Source organism: Rattus norvegicus, chromosome 2 (assembly GCF_021556685.1).
Source record: "Rattus norvegicus strain SHRSP/BbbUtx chromosome 2, alternate assembly SHRSP_T2T, whole genome shotgun sequence".
Lineage (NCBI taxonomy): Eukaryota > Metazoa > Chordata > Mammalia > Rodentia > Muridae > Rattus > Rattus norvegicus.
The window spans coordinates 82,274,447-82,295,024 of record NC_141535.1 but is presented as its reverse complement, the minus strand read 5'-3'; the positions used below and the strand labels follow the sequence as shown (position 1 = coordinate 82,295,024).

At 36.3% G+C, this 20,578-nt stretch overlaps 1 long non-coding RNA gene across 1 annotated transcript; it reads right to left on the bottom strand.

Moving 5' to 3' along the window:
* Window positions 1-2,273: 2,273 nt before the first annotated feature.
* Window positions 2,274-19,627, bottom strand: LOC147996140 (uncharacterized). Its single transcript, XR_015677921.1, has 3 exons — window positions 19,503-19,627; window positions 19,184-19,212; window positions 2,274-4,500 (listed from the first exon to the last, which is right to left on the bottom strand). It is a non-coding gene; the product is annotated as an uncharacterized LOC147996140 (long non-coding RNA).
* Between the last annotated feature and the right edge of the window lie 951 nt (window positions 19,628-20,578).

Here is a 20,578-nt window from a genome sequence, read left to right as displayed (position 1 = left end):
TATAGTGTAAAATATCACTGATGGGGTCCATTGGAGTAGGCGTCTATGCAGGTTAAAGCATGAGAGACTAGTGCACACAGCAAGGACACTGTAGTGAAAAGTTGAGTACTGAATTTCTCTGCAGTGACCATTGGAACTTCATCCACAAAGCAATAACAAAAAGAAACCGAATTCTGACCTTAAGGTTTACTACAAAGTGTATAAGGTAATTATGGGAGAAATACAGCTTTAGAAGACATTTGGCTCAAGACTGGTCACTAGGATTGATTTGAAATAATTTCATATTTGCAAGTAAGGCAAGAGTTGAGGAGAAATGAGACTTCTCTCCAGAGCAAGACACACAAAGAAACAGAAGGCAGAATAGCAAAGTGAGAAACTGAATTGTGCTCCAGTGCCACAGTGAGGTCAGCTGATTTTACAGGCAGCTCTGAAGCTTCTAAAAGGTTTTTAATTGAGAAGAAAAGGCCAGCTCTTTGTGCTTGTATTAACCAGTCCCTGGAGGCAGGATAGTACTGGGAAGGGACTGTTTCAGTTAAAAATATCATTATGGTACAAGCTTTCCCCAAGCACAGAAACTCAAATAAAAAATAATTGTTTTCACAGTTCCCTATATTGCCTAGTGAGTCTTCCTTTGTTCTCACTTAAAGTCATTCACTGTTTGTGATCTGATGGCCATTCTATTGTGTCTTAGTCTCAACAGCGGTTCCCAAGTAAAATAGAAAGATCTAACATTATTAAAGTTTCTGTTTTAAAGGCCACTTAAAATCTAGCCTTAGAAATCTCAGTATGTCTCATCTACCCTATACTGTTAGCCAAGGCAAAGGATAAGGACATCATTGTTCAAAGAAATAAAAAATAGGTCTCACTTATTTTATTTTAAAGGCAAATTGTCACTGTGAAAGGTAGGGAGGATTAGTTTCTAGTGCTATTTAGCCTTCTTTACAAACAATGTAGTCCAAGCTATAAAGAGTACGGCTGCTGTTGTGGCTTCAGGACACTCCTGGATAACAGATTTATTTGTGATTCACAATCTACAAAGCTTGATGATGCTGACAATTAGTGTGTTGATTGTGAAGGAACAGAGGCACCAGAACAATGGATGGGATCATCAGATAATCACCAGTGATGACTTAACTATTCTTCTTTGACTATAGTTAGAGCCCAGCAACTCTCAGATGAACACAAATGTAAAGCATGATATCATTGGATCAAAGCTTATAGGCTTCTTCTTCTTCCTTTTTTTTAAAACACTGTTTTGACATTCATGTGGAGAACATATGGGAACATATTCTTCGGGTGTGAGACCAACGAAGACAGAAGTTAAGATTTAATATGCCTGATCTCATCATTTTGCAATGCACATAATGTTGTAGATGCCATAACTTAGTCAATTTCAAAATACTGTTTGGGTGTTTATATAAAGTATACAGTTATGGCTTGTTTAGTCATGCCTATGTCCATAGCTATCACCCTCAGAATTTCTAATTAATGCACTGGGAATCAAGAGCCTAGACGCCACTTATTGGGTTTTATGATCACAGTCTTTATAGAGATGCTCATTGAGATATCCTCTCACATTGAACATGTAGTTTTTGGAGCTACCAAGGTTTTCAACTGAATTCAAATCCTTAAATTAATGGAGCTGGGTTCCTCAGCTTGTGGGTGTCCATACTCTCTGCATATTTCTAAGGACATGGTTTATTACATTCTCTTCATTTTGGCAAGATGTTGATGTTTGAACTTCTTCTAAGTGCTCTCTTAATTAGACCAGGCATCCAAGAGTAACTTCATTTTTAACAACTCAAATAAATTGTTTAATAATAGAATTAAAGAAGCCATATACAATGCAGAATGTGGGAGATATGGGGATGGAAAATGTTATAATCCTGACTGTCAATGATGCACGTCACAGCCCTGAGTTACCACAAAGTCCCAGTTAACCTCTTTCTGTTAGTCAGACTGATGATAATGAAGAAGTTGAACATAGTGATAGTAGCATACTCAGCCTTTATGATTATAATATGAAATGTTAACCCCAAGCTCATGTTTGGAGTCATCAGGAAGTAATCTTGTATATGAAGGTTGTAGATTACTTGAGTCATAGGACCCAATTGCTGTATATAAGGCAAATTTGTAAATTTTATGACTTCTTTCCTCTATGCCTCTACCCTTGATACACCAACAGATGAGTAAGTGTCATTGGGGAGGTTCCACGTTTTCTGACAACAATGTGCTATGTCTTATAAATGATGGGACTTAATAAGTATTTCTTTAAGTTGCTTGACAGGTTTTTATTTTGTTCCTTGTGTTTGTAACAGGAAATTAGCACAGAGAACATTCTTTCTTGGCATAATGTAAAAGAAGGCATGATAATTATGAAGCAAATTTGTTATTTCAGAAAATACAGGAAGATGAGACCTTTTTATAAAATTAAATCTGGATTTAACTCTGTACTGCAAGCTGACATGGAAGTTATTATGAAGGAAAAACTGATTTGAATGTCACAACAATCCACCTGCCCCAACTCCTAAGCCCTGCAACCTCAGATTGAACCATCATTTTTGGCCAGAGTGTTGTTATACTTGAGATCACAGCCTGTGTCCAAAATCAAGTTTAGCCACTATCCTCAGAAAGCCAATTAAAAGATCCACATTAATAGTGGAAATCTGAAAATGAAGCACCTTAAGAAGAGGGACAAACAGATCCATTGAACACTGATGTTGGATTTGGGGATCTTTATGTTTAAATAGAGGGTCAAAAATCTCTTTATACATAGTATGGGTCAATATCTGGTTCAAATGCCTGTGGACTCATTTTTATCTAGGTTTCATATTGATCCTGAAAGATGGCCTAACAAGTAGCTAGTTATTAGGAATTAGTAACCCTGGTCTTTCATGTTCTTTCCACACACAGAAAAATGAATATATTAGCTGAGGGAAGAGATTGATTCATTTATTGAAAATATTGCTCAAAATAAATGCTAAGTTTTTCTCTAAATTTTGCTGAGAGATTTTTCAACACTTGTCAAGGAAACGTGAATTAGAGAGAGAAACTTAACCATAAGTTGCCAAGTCAGATGGCATACTTAGATTTGTGTATCAACACACTAAACAGTGTTCTTAAGTCAGTAAAGAGCACTTCAGCCCCAGTTATCTTGTTTATCTATTATTCATGTTAAGTCTCTATACATATATGTACATACATGTATTTGTACGTGAGGGCAGAGGTCCAGGAGCATTTTCTTTAAACAATTTCCATTTAATTATTTGAGACATGGTATTTCATTGTACCTAATGCTCACCAACTCAGCTTGACTTCTGGTTAGTGAGCTCCTAAGAGAGATCTTGTGGTTGCTGTCCCAACATAGGGGTTATACTCTTTCTTAGGAACTTTTAGGTGGGTGTTGAACACCCATGCTTACATTCTCCATGCTTACAAGGCAAGCATTTTATCAACTGTGCTGTCTCTCCAGACCTATCGTGATTTTTTCCTTAATATGTCCAATATGCAGAGAAACTTAAATTTTATTATCTTCAAAGTCCACATACATATTGGAAGTAGAAACAAATTGTTTAAACGAATAGTCTTAGAAACATTATTGTTAAAGATTTTCCAAGATCTGCTATGACAACCAATCTCCTAGCCTGGGAAACTGTATTAAAGGTGCTATCTCACCCTAGAAAATCTAGTTATGGTAAAACAAATTGAAATTCTCAGAGGTAGTGATTTTTTAAGCAGCTAATTACTAGCTAGATGGCTATGTCAAGATCTGGACCAAAAAGCAAAAAATATTAATACATTTCAATGTCACTGGAGATTCTTTTCAGGATAAGATTAAAACTGAAGCATATCAATGCCAGCTCTGGATTGGGATATCTGAGACTTGACCTTGAAAACATTCCTTTTTTACTTTAAATCTAAGAAAACTGAACTAATTTGCCTCCATCTCAAAGAGAAAAATCATATTTACACTTCATATATCAAGATTGTAATGATCGCTCACAGTCATCTGCTGCATTTTAATTAATTTGATATCAAACAGCATACAACAATGATTTATTTGCCTGAAGATAGTAACCCGACTGTTGAAAATAAGGGAAGTGCACAGGAAAGCATACTGATGTGCAAAGAAGAGGATGAAGAATAACAAAAGTGTTCATTAGATTTTCTAAACAGAAAATGCTTCAGGTTTTCACAGGTGTAGACCATGTTCAAGCTTTCCATTAAAATAGAAGATGATTTGTTGACCTGACATTGCCCATTTAGGAGAACGAGGCACAATATTAGAGGGTGAAGTATGACATCATTGTGATTCTGTCCAAATGTTCATACTGGATTGACCATACACATTTCAGTTGTGAGTGAGGGTTGCATTCAGATATCCTTGGAATGACTCCACAAAATAGTAATCCAGGTGCTCTTGAAAATTAGATGTCCAATAGCGCTATATCTTTGATATTCCAGGCATCTGTAGAAAATAGGCTTCTCTGATAAAAAGCCCTCATTTGATACAAAACAGAGAAATCAAGTAAGATTTTTGAACATGGAAATTTTTGTTATTAGTAAATATGTTTCATTGTTAAAGTAGCAAGATTCCACTGAATGTCCAGGAAATATTGAATGCCTAACTGTTGACTCATAAGACAATTTCAATTTTCTATCAGGAATGATTTTTTATCTGATATGCCAGATTATAAAATAAGATACTGTCCGTAGCAGCCAATTTTTAAATACAGCTTCTCACTTAAAATCATAAGCACACAGAACATATTTTCTTGTGAAGTAGCCTATTATTGTTTGGGATATGTTCCCAATCCTCTATGAATGTCTGAAGCCATAGATAGTACCAACTCTATGTAAGGTGTTTACTCCTATAAACATACAGTAGCAGAAAAAGCTAAGTTGTTAAACCAATCACAATAAGTACTAGGGTAAAAAATAGCAATGACCACTTGTAAAATATAAATGTGTTAATATTCTCAAAACAGCAGATAATACTGTACCTGTAATGGTATGATGTGGTCTTTAATGATCACAAAAGGAAAGTAAGTGAGATTAATAGGCATTGGGATGTAAAGTTAAACTACTTCTAAGGACACCTGAGTCTTAGCTTTGTAACTATCCAGCCATTTTGGTACTCTGTGACTACAGCCAGGCAGCAACTATCAGATGGATGTGCTTCTGAAGAGAAAGCTCACAATCAAGGAGAGGTGTAGTATGCCATTCCAATTAGAATCAGAACACCATGCAAGTTGAAACTCTTAAACTGATGATTTCTGTAATTCTTCTGTTGACCATTTCAAGCGACAATTGATTGTGTGTGTATAGATAGACAGAGAGATAGATTGATATAGACATACATACATACATACATAAATACATACATACATACATAAGAAAAAGGTGTTAAGTCAGAAGTCAGAGATCTCTATGGCTTTTTATGTCCTTTTGTGGCTTAAAGATTTATCATCATTAGTTAATTGAGGAGAAAGATAATATAGCATTTTTTGATGTTCTACCATAACAGGAGAGCTCAATATTGCACTTGTCTCTGGACAGGTATACTCTACAGAGAATTTAGTAACAGGTGCCATTTGAGTGGAAAGCCTTGTTAGAAAATGTAATTAATGTTGGTTAACAATAAATCTGTAGAAGTGTTCAAAATTTATAATTGTGGGCTTGAACATCTGATAGGTCTTAGGCTGAATAGAGGCTTACATGAACTTCCACAGAAGAACTATCAATAAATTAGTTAATAAGTGGAAATTGTCCTTAGAAAGAAAACCAAACCAAACTCAGCCACAGAATGCAAGTGTGGAGTGGAGGCACACAGACAAACTTGGTTTTATATCATCTAGAGTAATTTGTTTGTTAAATCTTCAATGATCAAAACTATTAAAACAATGGTTACTGTGATCATGTGCTACACTAAATAATTAAATACACTTGAGTTTAGAACTCAAATGAACATTGTCATTTGTTTAATTGAGAACTGAGACTGTTTCACACTATTAATATTTCTTGTTTTATGTCCATGAAATAATGAAGTTTGATGATGGTGTCATGTGAACTAAGGTAATTGACATCAATAACCAAGAATCGTTTTGTCTTGTTAAAGAAAGTAGTTCATGAGACCCACTGAATGTCTCTACAGACTTCCCAGATAGCAATAGGTGAGGGAAAACCAAAAGCAAGTTCTGAGAAAATGTGTCTTTGTGATATGGTGGAGCATCTTTTGGGTATATGCCCAGGAGGGGTATAACTGGATCTTCATTTAGAACTATTCCCAATTTTCTGAGAAACTGCCAGATTGAAAAAGTGCAGGGACAAAGATGAAACCAAGATTGAAAGAATTGTCAACTAATAACTAGCCAAACTTGAGACCCATCCCATGGGGAAGAACCAATCCCTGACACTGTTAATGATACTCTCTTATGCTTGCAAACAGGAGCTCAGCATAAATGACCTCTGAAAGGCTCTACCTAGCAGTTGTCTGAGACAGATGCACATAACCACAACTAAACATTGGACAGAGGTTGGGGACTCTTATGGAAGAGTTGAGGGAAGGATTGAAGGATGCTCCTAATCCACAGAGATTTGACCTACCAGGGCATGGGGCGGGTATGGGAGAGTGGGCACCCTCTCTTAGAGGGGAAGAGGAGCTAGAAGGAACTCTGGGAGGGGGGATGGGGAGGGTGCAGCATTTGGGATGTAAATAAACCATTCATTCATTAACATCTCAAATGCTGCTTCTCATGATCCCTCTCAAAGAGTCCCTCCCACATCCTCCTACTCTGGTGCCAAGTCTCTGTCACACCAAGCACAACCTCTTCCACTCTGGCCAGAGAAGACATCCCTGTTGGGAAATGAATCCTACAGTCAGGATACAGCTTTTGGGACTGCCCTTGTTCCAACTGTTGAGAGACCCAGTGGAGACTGTGCTCCATGTGTCTGCTATATATGTACTGGGGTCTTTGTTGTGTAGCTTTTGAAGCAAAGGTTTTTGCATTGCATTAGATCTTACAGAATTGTCTGATTCAAGCAAGAACTGGGTAAATTATTTCACTATTGTTACTTATCTCAATGTATTTGAGAAATGTACTCTGTTTATAAAAAGTATATACTTTACCTGTATGATCATGACTTTAACACATGGTTACATGAAACAAATAGCTTTTAAATAATTAATAAAACTGTATTAACTAAATCTTAAATGTTACTGAGAGCTTAGTCATTTTAGCCAGATTTGGTAGGATATTAATTCGGTTTCCCTAAGAAATTCCCTATAATTATAAATAGATTCCAGTCATTTGATAAATGGAAAACAGATTTTGACATTTATATTGTTACAAATTAAAATGAGTTTTAATTTGAAAACATTACTTCTAGTCTCTTTAGACACAAACTAGTACCTGCATTATAATAAACATTAATATTTAACAACCAATTAATATCCCAAGCAAAGATAAACAGTCATAATTGTACCCTTTAAGCCAGCACAATATAGCTGGCAGAATGTGTTCATTTAGTCATGCCAACATGTTCTTTTGACTGCTAACCCAACGTCTTTTTGTCTTGGGCTCAGGAGGTGGCCATTTTCCATTAACTGGTAGATGTAGATTCCTTCCTATGCATTGATCCTCCCATTTCTTAATCTGAAAGTCACCTTTTATGCTGTGGCTTTTCTGTGTATTGCATTGAAATGGTTAACAAACTCTGTGATGACCTAACATGGATATTCTAATCTATCAGTTCCTGGTATTTTGTAGGTTTCTGTCTATAGTGAGATCAATATTATGAGTAGTAGGTCCTGGTCTCCCTGCTTTAAGGCTATGTTTCTGAAATGTCTTTGCTAAATCTTGGGTTCTGCTACATCCGCAGAAAATATTAGTTAAGTGTTTTAAAGTCTCATAATCTCTTATCCTATATTAGCATTCAATTTTGGACTTATGAAGCTGGAAGCTTAGCCAGGGAAATGGATATTGTCATGGTATGTATTATAAACATATGCAGTCATTGTTAAACAGTAAAACTGAAGAAACTAAAAGATTAAACATTAACTAACATTTACCCGGATAATCACAATATCAAATAAACAAACCCACTTTCTGTCAACCACCATGTTTAAAGTCTCTATAGGAAAATTGGTGCTGAAAAATGACAGACATGGAACATCTGCTTCTTGGTTTTGTTTTTTTTTTTCACCAGTATATCTATAAATATAAAAAGTGTTATGAGCTTATCTACAAATATAATTAAATTTATTTTATTATTATTTTAAAACAATAATATATATTTTCTTTTCTTGAAAATCCTATCTTACTACTACATTGATGTTGCCACAGAGATATTCATAAAGTAACTATGACATTGAACATTTTTGTAATTTCATTTATTGGTATGCCAACATAATCTCATCCTATAGCACTAAATTTCTCGAATAGTATAAAGTCACAACCATTTATATTTGACATCGATGATAAAATCTAAGAAAACATAAGCAAATAATTTAATATCAAGTGCTCTGTGTCTTTTCATCTCTTGTCTACTTAAAGCTTTATGTAAAATTTTCTGAAGTGATTTTACATTTCTAATATAATTCATCATGGGTTATTAACCCTCATTTCCTAGCATAAAGTAACCATTGCTTAAATATATTATGAAGATTAAATTATAAATGCCAAGCAACACTTTCAAATACACATTTACTAATTATAAATAAGAAAATGTTGGAAATGATTAGAGTCACAGAGTTCCTATTTTTTCTTTCATAAATTTAACAACTTTGAAAAAGATCTAAAGTAGAAAAATTTATTTCAACAACTCCAGGCAAAAACTCATGGTTAAAAGTCACATTATGTCCAGAAAAATTACCCTGTCCCTGTCAAAGGATACCTTTTCCTCTACTCTCTGTCTGGTCAATTTCTTAAAGACTCTCCAAGGAAACCAGAAATACTTCTCCATTGTCACCCAGTTGTGCTGGCTACTTTTATGTCAACCTGAAACCAGCTAGTGTCATCAGAGGAGAGGGACCCTCAATTGAGACTATACCTCCATAAGCTTGGATGGTAGGTTAGCCTGTAGGACATCATCTTAAATCTTGATGGATGGGAGAGAGATTAGACTGTTATGGCCTGTACCATACCTGAATTGGTGGTCCTAATTTTTATAAGAAAGCAGACTGAACAAGCTAGGAGTTGCAAGCCAATAAGGAGCACTCCTCCTTGACCTGTGTATCAGCTCCTGCCTCCAGGTTCTAGCCCTGCTGGAGATTTTTCCTGACTTCCTTTGAACATGAACTGTGATATAAAATTGTAAACTGAACAAACATTTTGCTTCCCAAGTCCCTTTGGTCATAACATTTCATCATAGCAATAGTAATCATGACTAAGACACAAGTATTGGTAATCTATTCACATCTCATAGAAAATAGTAGGGATGTGTGTGTATGTCTGTGTGTTTGTGTGTGTGTGTGTCTGTGTGTGTGTGTGTGTGTGAGCATGTGTGCGCATGTGCACAGAAAGGTAAAATGCAAACTAGGTTTTTTGGGTTATCAGTGTGGAAAACACAAGTAAGTGAACACATGACTTCTGTGTTTCTATGACAGTTAACTAGGGAACTGAATTCATAATTTTCATGAGAGGAATATTGGTAACCAATTTTTTCCTTTTTTTAAAAATTAAATATATTTCTTTACTTACATTTCAAATGTTATTCCCTTTCCTGGTTTCCTGTCCATGAGCCCCATATGGATATTCCTCCATCCATCTCCCTTTCTGCCCCCCCCCAATATTCCTCTGCACTGGGGGTCCAACCTTGGCAAGACCAAGGGCTTCCCCTTCCACTGGTGCCACAACAAGGCTATTCTCTGCTACATATTCAGTTGGAGCCCTGGGTCAGTCCATGTATAGTCTTTCAGTAGTGGTTTAGTCCCTGGAAGCTTTAATTTGTTGGCATTGTTCTTATGGGGTTGCAAACTCATTCAACTCTTTCAATCCTTCCTCTAATTCCCACAAGGGGGGGTCCCATTCGCAGTTCAGTTGTTTGTTGCTAGCATTCACCTCTGTATTTGACATGTTCTGGATGTGTCTCTGAGGAGAGACCTATATCTGGTTCCTGTCAGTATACACTTCTTAGGTTCATCCATCTTATCTAGTTTGGTGACTGTATATATATGGGCCAGATGTGAGGCAGGTTCTGAATGGGCATTCCTTCAATCTCTGCTCTAAACTGTGCCTCTATATCTCCTCTTATGGATATTTTCCCCCCTTTTAAGAAGGAGTGGGAGCATCCAAATTTTGGTTCTCCTTCTTCTTGAGCTTCCTGTGGTCTGTGGATTGCATCTTGGATAATTCGAGCTTTTGGGCTAATATCCACTTATCAATGAGTGCATACCAACTGTGTTTTTTGTGATTGGGTTACCTCACTCAGGATGATATTTTCTAGTTTATTCCATTTGCCTATGAATTTCATGAAGTCATTGGTTTTGATAGCTGCATAGTACTCCATTGTGTAGATGTACCACATTTTTTAATCCATTCCTCTTTTGAAGGGCATCTGGGTTCTTTCCAGCTTCTGGCTATTATAAATAAGGCTGCATTGAACATAGTGGATCATGTGTCTTTGTTGTATATTAGAGTATCTTTTGGGTATATGCCCAGGAGAGGTATAGCTGGGTCCTCAGGTAGTGCAATGTCCAATTTTCCAGACTAACTTCCAGAGTGGTTGTACCAGTATGCAAAAACCACAACAATAGGGGAGTGTGCCTCTTTCTCCACATCCTCACCAGCATCTGCTGTCACCTAAATTTATTTATCTTAGCCATTCCGACTGGTGTGAGGTGGAATATCATGGTTGTTTTGATTTGCATTTTCCTGATTACTAAGGATGTTGAACATTTCTTTTAGGTGCTTTTTTGCCATTCGGTAATCATCAGCTGAGAATGTTTTGTTTAGCTCTGTACCCCATTTTTTATAGGGTTATTTGGCTCTCTGGAGTTTAACTTCTTGAGTTCTTTGTATATTTTATATATTAGCCCTCTGTCAGATATAGGATTGGTAAAGATCTTTTCCCAATCAGTTGGTGCAGTTTTGTCCTAATGACAGTTTCTTTTGCCTTACAGAAGTATTGCAGTCTTATGAAGTTCCATTTTTCGATCCTTGATCTTAGAGTTTAAGTCATTTGGTATTTTGTTCAGGAAATTTTCCCCAGTGCCCATGTGTTCGAGATGCTTCCCAACTTTTCTTCTATTAGTTTGAGTGTATCTGGTTTGATGTGGAGGTCCTTGATCCACTTGGACTTAAGCTTTGTACAGGGTGATAAGAATGAATCGATTTTCATTCTTCTACATGCTGACTTCCAGTTGAGCCAGCACCATTTGTTGAAAATGCTATCTTTCTTCAATTGGATGATTTCACCTCCTTTGTCAAAAATCAAGTGACTATAGGTGTGTGGGTTCATTTCTGGGTCTTCAGTTCTGTTCTGATCTGTCTACCTGTCTCTGTACCAGTACCATACAGTTTTTATGACTATTGCTTTGCAATGCTGCTTGAAATTAGGGATGGTGATTCCCTCAGAACTTCTTTTATTGTTGCGTATACTTTTTGCTATCTTGGGTTTTTTGTTATTCCAAATGAATTTGCAAATTGCTCTTTCTATCTTTATAAAGAATTGAGTAGTAATTTGATCTGGATTGCATTGAATCTTTAGATTGCTTTTGGCAAAATGACCATCTTTACTATGTTAATCCTGCCAATCCATGAGCATGGGAGATCTTTCCATCTTCTGAGATCTTCCTCAATTTCTTTAATAGAGTTAATCTGAAGTTTTTGTTTCAGAAAGCATTCATAGTTATATTTATTACTGTTTTTCTTTTTTTTATTGTAGAAAGCTATGAGTCTAGAAATTATTAGGAAGATTGGTAAAGTTAAATAGTAAAAAATTGAAGATGTTTAAAATGTAAGTGTAAGACCAAAATAATGTTCTATCAAGTCCTGTTCTCTGCAGTGAGTCAGTGAAAATGTACCAATAACTAAAGTTTCTTTGGACTGGTGTTTAGTCCAGGCATTGTTAACTGGCTGGATTAAACACCAGACTCACCCAGGAGATTCTCTTATGGCAATATTTGGGGTATCCTTTCAGAGAGTTTTAACAGAGAAGGGGGGGCAACTCTTAAGTATGGGTGGCATTGTCACATAAATTGTTATTTGAGAATGAATGAGAAGGAAAGGGAATAACTACAGTTGAGATGAACAGCATCAATTCTTTCTGTTTTGTGGCTGTGGATTCAATATGCTAACAGCCTCCCATTGCTGGGCTAAACTGTGGAGAGAAGCATTTCATTGTAAACAGAGTTAAAATGCTTTCATGTCTTATTCATGTTAAGTGTTTACTTTGTTCATAAGGAAAATATCAGTAAATTCAATGGCCTTCTTAAATTGACTTTGTTTATACTTCTTTTTAAATTTTTGTTTAGATTTATTCATATGTGTGCATGAGTGTTCTGTCAGCATTTGTGTCTGTGTACCACATGTGTGTTTGCCACCTATGTAGGTCAAAAGTGCAGGCTGGATCACATTGAAGTGGAATTGGAGGGTGTCAACAATCATGTGATTGCTGGGAATTAAAACGAAACATGTTCTTCTCTAACATCATCAAGTGTCCTTGACTCTTCAGATATCTATCCAGATCTAATCCTTCTTAGAATACTTTAACCTTCACCAACATATACTGGTCTGGCTAAGTACAGAAAAATTCTTCTAGAAACTAAGATTTGGAAACAAAGTGAAGGTAAATATGTCAAGCCCCCAGCCTAGCTTTTGTTTCATGTTTTAATGTTTTACTGTGGTTTTCTTAGTAGGTGGTGTGTAGAAAACATGGAAGGAAGAAGACAAGTATAAAATTGATCCAGAACAGTTTTCTTCATGACATTCTCATACAGATAAATGGGATTCACATTTCAATTAAAGACTCAGCAGGACAAAGTAGGCATTTTATAAAATAACAACCTAAACCTAAATAGCATGTGGGTCAAATTGCTTTCTGCAAAGGTTAATGTCAGAAAATAATGTGAACTTTACAATACTCACAATCCCTGTGAGCATCCAGGCTCACTGAAGATAGCAGATATTTGAGATGAGTTTAAAATGTGTTCCTAAGGTCATTTTTTAAATGTTATGTTGTATGTATTTAATGTTTCATTTTATTTTATTTAATTTTTTGGTTGAACTTTTTTTCCTGACTATTTTCTGTGCTGGCTGTATTTACTTTTGATAAAGGAGAAAGTCGCAGTGTCTTTCTGTGCATGGTAAGCTGCTTGTCTAGTGACCTCACATAGGCAAAGCCAAGACTTTATTACTTATTTGTGGTCTCAAGGGCATTGGGGGAATAAGGCTTGCATTGAGTAGAGACACCTGATCAAGCAGGAGTCTTCCAGGTTAGCACAAGGGAACATTGCTGATCTAGCGTTTCCGATGGCCAAAGAGGTAAAGAAGACAGAGTTGGTCAGAGGAGAACATGGAAGCATGTTGTATTGGGTTAGAGGAAATTGTTTGTCTTCCTCTCTGTGATCATATTGGAAACAAGGACATTTTCACTCCAGATATTTTGGCTACCATGGAAACTATGCTTACTTCCTAAATAGCCATTAAAGAAACTTGACTTTCTGTGAAACTGGGTTTTATTGCAGCAGCTAACACGAGTTCCAAAATGCTTAGTCGATAGGCCAGGCTTCCATTTTTACCTATATCAGGTCATTGTCTATGTTTTGTCTTGTCTGAATAGCTATCAGGAAACATAGGTTGGACAATAAATAATCTCCTATAAGGAATTTATTACAAATCTGAAATTTTAAAATGGAAATCAAATTAAAGTTTAGAAAACCAATGATAATAATTCTGAATGTTTTAAATATCTCAGCATGTTTCCTGACTGAAGAATGTCTCAAATCCCAAACACTATAAACAAAAATATCTTATTTAACTACATGAAATCTTCAAGACAAACTGGTTTTATCAAAATAAAAAGTAAAAATAAAATTTAAAAATAAAAGAGTATCCAGAACTTAACATTGACAGCACACACATCAGGCAAATGATTAAATTTTCCATATGAAGAATTCTTATAAATTCACAGTGATTGTCCCCTTAACCTAATTTAAATAACAATCAAAATTATGGACAATTCCATGCAAAGGAATAATAGATTGCACTTAGTAAACCTATGAAAATAAGCCTATGTTATCTGGCATCAAGAATCCAGAGCCTTTACAACACTCTGTGCCTGCAGGTTCACACACAGCCAGTTCCCATCACTTGGTACTGGTAGAAATATGGAAAACTTCAAAGGACAAAGATGTCAATTATCCACCAATACCCAAGTATGGTGACCAGTCTTAGGTCCCAGTCCTTAAAATATATAAAACAACACACAGATAGCTTTTCTGAAAAATGATCCATGTTTTACCAAAATGCTTGTGGTGAGGTCATCAGAAACTAAAATGTAAAAATTATCTAAATGTGACCAATGTAGAAATGTGTAGGATGTACACATATATTGATATGTTACATAGTACTGCAATAACACATTATGCTACATAAAGTGTCTGTTAATCAAACAGATATATGTATACACACACACACACACACACACACACATATATATATACATATATATATGTAATTTAAACATATATAGTATTGGGATATAACTTATCAGTACATATTTACATATGAAGTACCATATCAAAACTGCTTAATAATTAATCAAGAAGAAAATATGTACTATATTTTTATGGCTTCATGGTTGTAGAATAGTTCCTTGAATATACTAATTATTGAATCAGTAAAAAAATTATGTTCCTACAGTGTGGGAGAATGTAACAAACATTCCACCTAAGTCAAAGATAGATATTCATGGCTAAATGTTTAGTGACATTAGGAACAAAATCATTTTTATAATATTATAATATATTCTAATATATCAGGTTATATGAAACCAGAAAATAGAGAATAGTTTACAAAAATTTTACGCACTAGAATCAAACAGTAGCATTTCCTGTGAATGTCCATTATCAATTAGTATGAAAGTGAGCAAATAAATGTTTTTGTTTAATATTTTGTTTTAGAAATTAAAATTATTAAAGACAATTAATGACATCCATGAGGTTCAGCTGATTGTCTGTGAGTATCCTGTTTACATACAAAGGGAGAGTCATAGTAATGAATGAGGGGAGGCAAAGAGGTTCCTGTGCTCACGGATAAACATGGAGAGAACCAGTAGTGGGAAACATACAAGGTTGTTCCTTCAATGGAAGGGATGCATAGCCTGTTTTTTTTCCTAGAAGACTGAGAGCAGAGGACATTAATAGCCTGATGACCTTTGCTCTATCTGTGTAGAAAAGACCACACTGGATTTTCCCCAAGACCGTTATTGTGCACTTGCCAATCTATCGAATCTATTTTCTTTGAAGATGTGATATGTTCTTTATAAAGAATCATTATGTAAAAACATCTTAAGTTCTATTGTGCACACTGGATCTTTCACATGGAAATATGCAAGTTTTCACCTATTTGTGCTGTGCTTAAATATTCCTAAAATAAACTACTGGTCAGCCAGACGCCTGATGTTTGAATAGTCACTGACTACTAATCTAATTTTGTTGAAGGTAATTACCTTCTTAAATTGTATGTATTTTGAACCTTCTGGACATGGTGGTCACATGTGAGTTTGAGTTGCTTCTGAAGTTGGGCCTAGAATGAGCATATGTGGATGAGTTATATGTACTCCTTTTGTCTTGGGAACCACGATTATCTGTCTGTCTGTCTGTCTGTCTATCTATCTATCTATCTATCTATCTATCTATCTATCTATCTATCTATCTCTACCATCTATCTATCATCTATTTTTCATCCATATATCTTTCTGTGTTCCTCCCTTTCTTGTATCCTTTTCTTTTCTCCATCTTTATTAAATTGGGTATTTCTTATTTACATTTCAATTGTTATTACCTTTCCCAGTTTCCAGGCAAACACCCCTCTAGCCCATCATGCTCCCCTTCTATATGGATGTTTCCCTCCCCATCCTCCTCCCATTATTGCCCTCCCCCCTCAACAATCCCGTTCACTGGGGGTTCACCAAGGGCTTCCCCTTCCACTGGTACCCTTACTAGGCTATTCATTGCTACCTATGCAGTTGGAGCCCAGAGACAGTCAATGTATAGTGTTTGGGTAGTGGCTTAGCCCTTGGAAACTCTGGTTGGTTGGTGTTCTTGATCATATGGGGTCTCAAGCCCCTTCAAGCTCTTCCAGTCCTTTGATTCCTTCAACAGGGGTCCCACTCTCAGTTCAATGGTTTGCTGCTGGCATTCGCCTATGTATTTGATGTACTCTGGATGTGTCTCTCAGGAGAGAACTACATCTGGTTCCTGTCAGCCTGCACTTCTTTGCTTCATCCATCTTATCTAGTTTGGTGGCTGTATATGTATGGGCCACATGTGGGGCAGGCTCTGAATGGGCGTTCCTTCAGCCTCTGTTCTAAACTTTGCCTCCCTATTCCCTGCCAAGGGTATTCTTGTTCACCTTAAAAGAAGGCGTGAAGCATCTTTTATCGTTTCTTATTCAATTTGAGATTTTCTCAGCATAGTAGTTATAAGAGTTTGTAGTTCTTCCAGAAGACAACTTACTATTTCCATACCCATGATGAGAAGCTCACGAATCCCAGCTCTTCTGGCATGAGTAGACTGTGAACGCAGATATAACCACACAGAAACTCATTCACAGACACATGAATATAAACTTAGAGTCTTAAAACTAGAAACTTTAAGTAGTTGAGTGTGAACAATGTGTCGGGTCCTGCTGCTTTCCCTTGGAGTACATTTGCTTTTAAAAACAACAACAACAACAACAAAAACAAAAACAAAAACAACAAAAAGTATTATGTTTGACTGATAATAGCCATATGCACGTATTCAGGACAATGTTATTTTTCAGTCTATTTAAACACTGTATAACATAAATTAGACCTGGCTAACTAGCATGTATACCATAGTCCATTCTATCTTGAAATTCACTATGTAGCCTAGTGTAGTCTTGAAATCATTACAGGTGTTCTGGTTCAACCTCCTACATGTTAGATGCAAGGCCATGAAGCATTGTGCTGACACATGATATTTCACAGGCTTTGTTCTCACTGCTTACACTTGGCATCATTTTGCTTGATCACTTATTTGACAAGCTCTTTTTCTCATCCATGCTCATCTTGAAGGATAGCAAGAGCATGCATCTCCTATTGAAGTGTGGGGATTCCAAATCCATGCAAGTGTTTGAATATGTGCCTCCTGCCTTCTTCTGAATTATGGTCACATAAATACCTTCCTGAGCACTTTTTTCATTAGGGGACAGGTTCTGTGATAGATGATCAGTGGTCTGAAGTCAATGTCTTTAAGTCCATCGGCTGGGTCACACTAAGCTGCATTTTTCTCATCCACAGTTCATCATCTGTACTCTTCACTGAAAGGATTAAATGGTATTGGAATTCCTCCATTTCCATTCCTTTTCCCATAAAAACAGCATTTTTTCTCTCAAGCTTGAAGCCCTACTTCAGGAAGATTAAAACAAAGCTCAATGGTTTCTCTTCATGGTCTCTTCTAGAGAGAATATTTTCTTTTTTCCCCCTGTGGTCTTTCTAGGTTATCTGAAAGTTTAACACTGTGAGTAAAGTTTAAATTGAGTAGGTCAAAAGAGAGAAAAGTGGACAGAAAGAAAGTAAGATTGAACATTAAGCTACAAACCTATAATGTTCATTCTCTTAATAACCTGGAGTACTATTATATTCCTCCTATAACAAACAGACCTGCTAAATGGATGTACTTCAATCTTTGTTCCCTGCTTATGGAAAATACCCTATATTCTGTCTATGAATATTGTTATGCAGTAATGTTTTCTAATTGAAAGTTTGATGAAATTGCACACATAAATTGGCTATGCAAAATAGAGCATAAGCTTTAAGTACTATCTTTGTTCCTAAATTGTCTCCTGTTCTAAGAAGGGATCAATATTGATTGCATCAATAGTGATGTCTCTGCTCCCACTGCCTGGAGAAGTCATCCCTGAAGTTATGGTCAAAGACTATGGCCCACATGTTCTGTTACTTTGCTTTTATCCTTTGCTTGTGATTTTTTTCTTAAAATTAAATTCTGTATTTTTACTTTCTTATATAGATAAAGTACAGATCATAAAATGCCAAACTAATTTTCATTTTAAGAATTGATGAGCACTAATACACGTTAGTGAATTTACTGAAATATTTTTAACAAAAAATTGTTGGCTGTTATTATTCCCTTAAGCATACATAAAAAGTTGCCATTGTATTAAAATTAGAAGAGGTAAAACATCAACAGGCTATGTTGCTAATTAAAATACTTCTGGAACCATATCAGGAAAACACAGCTGTTTAAAAATAAGCGCATGGACATGCTTCCTTGGAGCTATGGCTTCAGGTCCAAAGTTCCTTGTCCCATTTGACTCCTGGTGGGAAACAGCACATACAGAATAAGACACTGGTTCTTAGTTTTGTTGGCTGGGAACAATCTCCTCATACTTGACAGTAGTAATTAACCTTGGGAGAAGGATGTGAACACTTGCAGGCTTGCAGTCATCTGAACCATTTCAAAAATTACCTCTATGCTGAAGGTACATGTATGTATCACTCACACACCTACAGACTTCAACTTCCATGCCAAAGAAAATGATAAAAAGAACACACTCCTTCCTCTGTATCATAGATTGTTCCATAAGTTATGTGTTCAGAGAACAGGGGAATTAATACCTCGCTTTGCTTTGCAACTGTGGAACCTCGAGAATCCACTGAGCTTCAACATACATTTTCATTTCTTATGGGCATAGTTCAGTTTTTCAAACTTAGCAAATCGTTTTGAAAATAATCCTGTCTACCCATCTTCTTAGTATAAATAAAACTTGAGTGTTACATTAGTTCAGTGAAAAATTGAAAAATCAAAGAAAAAAGAGAGAAAGGGAAAAAGATCAAGTGAAAAGACCTATGGTGACAAGAAGACACCTACAGCCTGTTTCACTGAATAGAGATGGGTCTTACCCTGACTAGAAAGCATTCCCCATTGTTATTTTCAATTAGCCTCAGCAGTTTATAATTCCAAACAAGTACTTACAAAGGAGAGATTTTTCTTAGAAGCCCAACCTAGAATGGAAAAGACACATTTAATAGATTTGGTGAATTAAAATCTGATATATCAGAAACACAAATAACTTTAAAAAATTGAGAATGTACCCAAGTACAGAACCATAATAGAAGTGTATCCCTCAATGCCCGATACCGAAAGCAATCCATCTCATAGACCTTCCAATCTTGCTCTTTATGGTGCTTATCCTGAAGCTTAGGCAAACGCAATACAGAATCCCTTTCTCAGAGCTCCTGTACAGCCATAGTTAAGAACACAAAGAGGTAAATCTGCAGCTTACAAAACACACCTTCTTCTGCTACAAAGGGTGAAGACTCTGTTATTTTGGCTCCAAACGCAGAGGATAAAAGTTGCTTTAATCTCCACAGAAGACAGTCAGAGGACTGAAATTGTCAATTTCCAATTCTCAGATCTGAATCCAGTTTCCTTTTAAAGACTGTGCTTGTCAGTGTGGTTAGAAAAACAGGAAATGTCAGGGTGAGGGGGGACATCCTTATAGAAGAAAGGGAGGGGGCTGGGATAGGGAGCTTATCTTCCTTATTTCCCAGGAAACCAGGAAAAGGAATAACATTTGAAATATAAATAAAAAAATATCCAATGAAAGAAAGAAAAAAAAAAAGTAAAAAGAAAAAACAGGAAGCTGAGTTTCTGGCCTGCTGGAGAGTTTAGGAAATGCAGGTTAAGATAAGCGATGACTTTATAAAAGTGCATTCCCACATATAGTCCGATCTGTGTTAATGAAGCATATGTGAGAAGTCTTTGTATTTAGCCAAAATTGATCTGCCCATACTCGTGTAGTCTGCATACATACTTCCCTCAAATGTCTTCATCACTCTGTCACCAGCAAATGACAATTCTGCAGCGAAGTGCAGAGGTTCTGTAGAACAGTGTTTATATAGCTAAACTGGCACTATCGGAAGGTGTTCTAGTCTTGGCTCTTGTTTGTATTTTGTCGACTATTTTTAAGATGTAGCATATTTTCCTCCAGTATTGTGGCACTGAGACAAGGGCTAGGGAAATGTAATAATGGGTCTGCCTGGTAGAAATGATCTTATTCTAAAGAAAGGCATGTGCTTTATCTATTCTGACCAAGCTATTGAAAGAACAGACCCAAAGAAATTAGAATTTCCCCAGGAATCCCCTGATGCAAAAGAGAGTGGATGAAACTATGGTCTCCGGAAGAACAGCTTGTTTTGAGGAGAAAGATTTACAATTGCTCAGCGGGGGCTCCCGAGAGAAAGTTGGGAATGGATGGCTATTCAGGCCTGCATATCTTTGGCTTATATTTAACCTTATGTACCCTCATGGCAAACCCCGTGAAGAATGACTTGGGGAGGGATAGGAGATCTATTTCTCTCTTTCCTC